We start from the raw sequence: 7,203 nt of genomic DNA on the forward strand, positions 1-7,203 counted from the left end.
TTTTTTCCCCATTTTCTTTTCTTTTTTTCTTTCTCTCTTTTTCTCTATTTATTTACCGTTTTTTCCATGTATAATGCGCCCCCATGTATAATACGCACCCAAATTTTGGTTCCTACTTAAGTCTGTAAACGTAAAATTATTTCAGAAAAAAGATCATCTTTGGGAACAACCGGCTAATATTCTGCCGGTCAGTATCACTGCGCATGCGCTAGCAAATTCAATAGCGAAGAAATGTTTCGGATTTGTGTAGGGTACATTGTGACAGCAAACGAGCAGGTGATCGAGCAAGCGTCTGATACGAGAGCATTGTGTTCGTATGGAGCGTGTTTGAAGTGAACAGCAGAGAAGAAAGCGCATCTGTAATGGCGGCCTCCGTATGATATCCGGATTTTTGTACCTATGTATAATGCGCACCCCAGATTTTAAGACATTTAAATTAGTTAAATTTTGCGCATTATACATGGAAATAAACGGTATTTATTTATTTCTCTTCGTTCATCTATGTCATTTTTTTCCTTCCGCCCCCCCCAATTTTTCATTTGTTTTTAAAGGGCCACGCCGCGGGTCTCCAAATATTTCCCTAAGCTAGAGCGAAACCGTTTGACTTTCTGGAATGTACCAACAGAGGGAGCCATCGCTCCCACAATGCAAGGCTCGCTTCCCTCCCAATTGTTGCAGCATCCTTTTTTGGAGCGTCTCATTGAGCATCCTACAAGGGACCCCACCTCTACAGAGCTCTCCCTCTCCCCTTCACTGTCTCTCTCTTTGGAGGAGAGCAAGTGAGCACACTTTGAGTTGAGCGTTGCGCCTCACACCGACCAATGGTGCTCTCGCCTCCACACTTTATTGCGAGTGCCATGTCCAACATCTGCGCAGGCGGAGGCTTAACGCTCATCCACAGGGAAGCTTGCATCTTTCTTTGAGGAGGAACGCAAGAGGGGGAGACGCTCAGAGAGAGTGAGGGGGGGAAAGGCTCGAACCGAAAGCCCCCCACTCTTTGCCTCACAAAAAAGAGCAAACACGGAAGGCTTTGGAGTATTCCATTTTTTCTTTCGTTTTATATTTTTCCTCTTCCTCATCGCAGTGCTGGGAGGTGCTTCTTCTTTTCACATAGTCTCTCTGTCCATTATCTGCCTCCTCATCTATTTCTCCATCTACCTGGTGTACAATTTTCTCTGTTTATGACTGACCAAAGTGGACTTTTGCTTGCCATCATTTCTTTTCCTCTTTGACACTCTCCTGTCATTCCATCTCTTTCTATCTATCTCATCTCTTATCGATTTGGATCAATTTTACTTCTAAAAAAAAAAAAAGAAAATGAAATCAACTCTATGAATGACTTTACCTCCCCTTTTTTTCTTCTCTTTTGGTCCCTCTCCACACCCATTTACTTTGCACCATACTTGCGGGATTCTTAGATGTTACTCTAGGTAGGTTAACTATCGTTTAGTGTCTGTCTATCTGTCTGTCTGTGTGTATTTGTGTGTGCTTTACGTATGCATAAAACACACATCAATAATATCACGCACATGCACTCAACCATAGTTGCCCAAAGTCAAGCTCGGGGCCCAAAATGGGTCGCAATTTTATTATTTTGTTTTAATCCGGTTGATGATTGACAGCTATGTTTCTTGGTTGATTCCTATTTGTTGTAATAAATTCGGTTTGTTGTGTATTATTAATGTTGTGGCATAAGTTTGGATGGTGGGATTGGACAACATTTGTAATTCTGTTTTTGAGGTGAAAAGTTTGGGAAACAAAAAGCTTCGCCTTGGAATATGAGGTGAAACTCTTTCAACATAATTTTGACTACTAAGCACATCGCTCATTAAATCGAGTTGTTTATTTCGATTTTGGCCATGAATTCCAGATGTCCTATTTATTCTTCCTGCACCCTCCCGTACATTTTTACAAGCTCATCCTTTCTAACTATTCAAATATATGAATCAGTAAATTAAACAATGATGTGAATGTTCCAAAAGCCTCATGATTTTCCATTTACTTCCCCTTAACAGAGTGAGACAGACTGATAGACAGATTATAATAAACATGTCGCAATAACAGACATGACTAAACGATCCCAACACTGCCACTCTCTCCCCCTCATTTTTGTTTTTATTGCTCTTACACTTTTTATGGTTGCTTCCCCTTTTCAACTTGGGGTGAAACATCGTCACTTTGGTTTTGTGTGTGTGTGTGTATACGTTGCATTTATGAAGGCAAAACGGGCTGCGTCTTTTTTGCTCTGCCTTTGCGTATCAAACAAACATCTCGACTGTGCTCTGTACATTATGTGTGGCAGAAAATATTTAATTGGGTGAGTAGAGCCTATAGCACAAGTGAGCATGAGCCAGTAGGACTGATCTGCATGGAACTGTATTGTGCATGAACTTTCCTCAGTCAGCAGCTCCTCTCTTTCACCCCGCTGTGACTAATTGGTTGTTTCCAGAGCCCGGCTTTTGATCTTTATCCATCTCTTATCTATACGTATGTATGCCGCTTCATTGACGTGTATTAGATGCAGCAGTAGCAGTACATCACCTGATGAGGATTTAAGCCAAAGAGGAAATCCTCACTCCTTGACCTTTTCTAATTGATGGCAGAAAGCAGCTCAAAGTACTTAAATGCGGTCCAAGTGGCTCCGTTGGTTTATATAAGTCGTTTTAAGTGCGGCCCATTGTGCAAGCGCGTGTAATCGTGATTATGCAATTGAGGTTTTTTTTGCGTTTTCTCGTCACGGTGCATTTTGGTGGAAATTTGTAATATTGCTACATTCGTTTGAAACAGTAGACTTCTATGTTTTAGAATCTGCAGAAGTTAAAGTAGCTTGGATGATATCTGAGTTCCGACGTGTATTAATGTTAGGACTCAAGAATTTCAAATGACATTTGTGTCTGGAATTGATGTTTAATAGATTGTGTTGCTCACACTAAACTAAACAATGGGACACTTTCTGAAGCCTTACAACTTCCATTTCTGGTTCTATGGTTATCATCACTCTTTCCCGCCTTGTTAACTATTGCAACCTTTCGTAGGACGTCACACAAAAAAAACTCTAAATCTCCCTGAGCTGAGATGTCACAAAATGTTGGATTTGACTTGGAGTTAAATTCAACGTTGAAATAAATCTTTTTAAGTACAGTCAAAGCTCTCTGAGTACCACCCCCGCCCGATGCAAGGAAACGACCGGATCCTCACTGTATGACGTCATAATGTGAGCAGCCTAAACACACGCCCAGTTCCCCAAAAAGCTGTCAACTTGAGTCGATATGCCACTGTTCAAATTTTGGCGCATCAAATAAATAATAAAATGTCTCTAGTTCTTTCTGCAATGTGCTCGAGTATTAGGCATTGCTGTTTTGCATCTTTTTTTTAAAAAATTTAATTAAGAGATGTCCTACTGTGTGAGCGGGCATTGAACGCACCTCCAGTTGACAGGTGTAACACCGGCGAGTGTAATCACATTAGTGGTGGTTTAAGTGATCAAGGCGTCTTACTTCCGTAACTCGCCAAAATTACTCATATTTGGTGAAAAATTAGATTCAGAGGTAATATACATGCCTGTAAGCGTGCAAAACCTTCTATAGCATGATACCGCTCCTAGAAACAGTGAGATGTGTACCTTGTGAAATACTTGGCCTGACTGCTGCAAGTGTACCTAGACTCTCAACAACTGGGAATCAACCTTAGACTCAAAACAAGATACGCGATAAAAGTGAAAAAGTCATGCAATCGTAAAAGGTAATTAATCATTGATTTAGGGGAAAAAAAAAAAAATCTGTACTTCCATGTACCTGGTTTAAACCTGCACCTTTTTCAGGTTTGGGCTTTAAATCTTGGGTCTTGTCTTCCTGTGTGGCTTTTGCATGTGCTTTGTGAGATAAAATGTCATGCAAACTCTGGTTGAACTTTTGAGGTTCTACTGTAGATGTGCTTTTTCCTAAATTTTAAAATGTAATTTTAGTTGTTTCATTTTAAAAGTGGAACTCGTATGAATTTCACATTTTTCATTCTGTCAACCCCAAATTAAATTATTCCAATAAATGTTTTTAAATCTTCATCTGAATAGAATAGAATAGATCTTCATTTGTAATTGTCACATGTACAACGAAATCTAAAAAGTGCCAACCGATCCGCGCATGAGATAAGAAATAAATAGAATAAAAAATATTTTAAAAAAAGATATAAAAAATACAAACTAGCTCTTTATATAATTTTCATCAAAAATACAAATTAGCGTTTACCTTTTATAAAATATTTTCTAATGTGTTAATGAAATGACATCATACTATGTGTTTCAATTTTTAAATTAAACAAAGAATGTTCATCCTTCCACCAACAATTCATTTTGTAACTCTCCTTCTCTTTCTTCTCTCATTCAGACTGAAGAAGACAAGTGTGAGTCTTGAGCCCATAAAGCGCTAAAACACGTCTGGCTACAAACTGAAGTCAACCGTGGCATAGAAAGTCCATGAGGAAAAAGAACAGAAGAAAAGAAGAGGAGTATATATAAATACATAGGGTACACTGCTTCTCATCGCCTTCACATCTCCACGGCAACCGTGTTTCGCACAGACTTCTGGGAGGAGACCTGGCAGAGCTGTCACCAGCGCCGGAGCAGGCGAGAGAAGAAAAAAAAAAATGCCAATGAAGCAACATCTCGCCATCATGTTCCATCACCCTCGGCCCACATCTTTTACCTCCTCGTGATTCACATTTAGCAGCAAGTTAAAATTCCCACCAACTTGACTTTATCTTGGTTACCATTCCAAAAGTTGACATCGCTCAATTGAATCTACAAACTCACTGGCAGCTCACACTTGACAAAAAAAAAGCTCTCACCCCATCAGTCTTCCCGTGTGTGACTTCCTGTGAACACCCACCCACCCTTCATCCGAGGCTATGAGAGGAGGAATCGAATCCCAGCTCACTCCATCATGCCAGTTGTGAAGAGAAGTGAGGAGATCCGGGCTGGCAATGTTCAAGGTAGGCCAAAGATTATTGAGTAATTTGAGTCAAAATGTTGACGCTGTTTTGGGCAAATGAGTACGTCTTCTGAGGTTAATAAAACAGTCCCATCACTACCAGTTTGAATTATACCATCCATCCAGCACTACTGAGCTGATTAGATTGACATGACAGTAGATGCTTCCTTCAAATCAAAATAAACGTTGCTACTCTTTATCAATTGATACACAACACAAAGCATCTTATTAACGTGCTGTATTTCAGTTCATGTGAACAGTGGCAGCCTCCCTTGACATGTTATTGGAATTTAGTCTTTCTGTTTCTAGTCTTTTCAACTATTGAGCTAAGCGATAACAAGGTTCTGACTTCAATAAGCACGCGGCTTCACACTGGGAAAACGGGTCTAGACAAAAGCGACTGTACAAAGGCAGCAAGCGCGATGGTATGAGATGCTAGTTATTTTTTTTCTCTCTTCATAGTGACTCAGATGGATGAAAGGAACATTTTAAAAATGGTGGGAATTGTATGGAAGAATATGCATGAAGATGTAAAACACTGCAGGCGAAAAAAGGAATATTGCATCACCAAGGAACTCTCGCAAATAAGCAAACACTATGAAGACAACTGACCCAAGTTCTTGTTATTTTTTTAGCGAGAATAACTTCTGAATTATTACATCGTTAGAAATCACATCCCTTCTTCTCAACTGCTTAGAATTTAGAAAAAAAAATCATAAACCATAATTTACTGATGATATTCTGCCAATTGAATACTATTTTGCTAGCACTCAAGACACTCGGTGGACATAAACGAGCGATTCGCCGGAAAGCTCAAAGAGCGTGTATCCTTCGCAGATCTCTCTTTGGCCTCCTGCCTTGCGCGGATTCTGTTCCTTGCCTATCTTTTTTATCTTCTTGGAGCAAAAACTAGAAGAGCGGATCCAAATGGCGAATCTTCTTTATTATTATTTTTTTTAATCTGACCATATGTTGGGGGGAGTACATAGGCCACATATTGTTATTGATATTTTGTCGGACTCCTTATGGTGGTCTGACATTGCAGCGTACTGACTTTGAACTCTGTTTGGAGGACAAGCTCCCTACTCAAGGATGTGTGAACTGGATGCCAACAGCTCTGTGCACAGGCGTCGCTCTCACATTGAGAGCGTTAGCGACAAGGAGGCCCTGACATTGCCGAGCTGCGATGTTGCATCTTTTCACTTTGCGTATTGAAGATTGAAGGGATTACGGGAGCCGGGCAACAACCCCCCCCCCCCCCCCCCCCCCCCCTTGGGTGTCCTGACTGTGTGCAGGGTGGCAACGGTTGAGGGCAACAAGATGTTGGCCCGATGGGTCACAAAGTGCGGCTTTACAAATGTTGATTAAGTCGTGGAAGGATTACAGGTGATGATGAACCCCCAGAGCTTTAAAGCACCACCACCATTTTAAATTCTATTCAATTGCATTAGCAACATAAATAACCAACCTGAAAACGGATAGGCGAGTACGACTCCTATTCTATATTAAAAAAAAGTATTCTACCTCCCTACACCTCGTCATGTGTGACTGTGATAGGAGGAGGAAGAGCTAAGAATAGAGAGGAGGGGGCCCGATGCTGCGATGCCGCCTCTACCCACGCTGCTGCGCTCCTTGGCGTGCTGCTCAAACGCCGCTCGCCTCCCCAGATCTGCACCACAGATCTGCAATGTGTGCAACACAAGTGATTTTTTTTTTCTCGTTCAGTTGCTTTCTCTCTCTCTCCCAGACGCTGCAGCCTTTTTTGCGTCCTGGTTGTGAGTGACAACGAATAACACGATCACAAATTCCATCAAGAACTGCCACTTTGCATGTCGCGTCCAAAGGGGGTCTTTTAACGCTCCTTTGACGCTTTTCCACACAGATGGAACAAAAAAGAAAGATTAGAAGCGTGAGCTGAGCAAAGGGTTGAAGTGCGAAGATGAAAGGGAGCTGTTGGGTGACAGCGGAACAAGACCAAGCAATATTGGATGCCACGGTCCTCCAAACGCTGAACAGAAAATAGATATGAGGATTCACAAGAAAGCGTCAAACCCCCGGCCGGCATAGACCTCTGCGTCTCCCTCGTGGGAATCGAAGATGGAGGAACATGATCTGATTGCAAGCTTCTGAAAGTAATTGGCTGAATTGCAATCAATAGCTGACCTTTAATGGGGAGCCAGTGAAGTATGCCAGTCAACAATTGTTTGACTTGTTGGAC

The sequence above is a fragment of the Syngnathus typhle genome, linkage group LG3, assembly GCF_033458585.1.
Source record: "Syngnathus typhle isolate RoL2023-S1 ecotype Sweden linkage group LG3, RoL_Styp_1.0, whole genome shotgun sequence".
Taxonomy (NCBI): Eukaryota; Metazoa; Chordata; class Actinopteri; order Syngnathiformes; family Syngnathidae; genus Syngnathus; species Syngnathus typhle.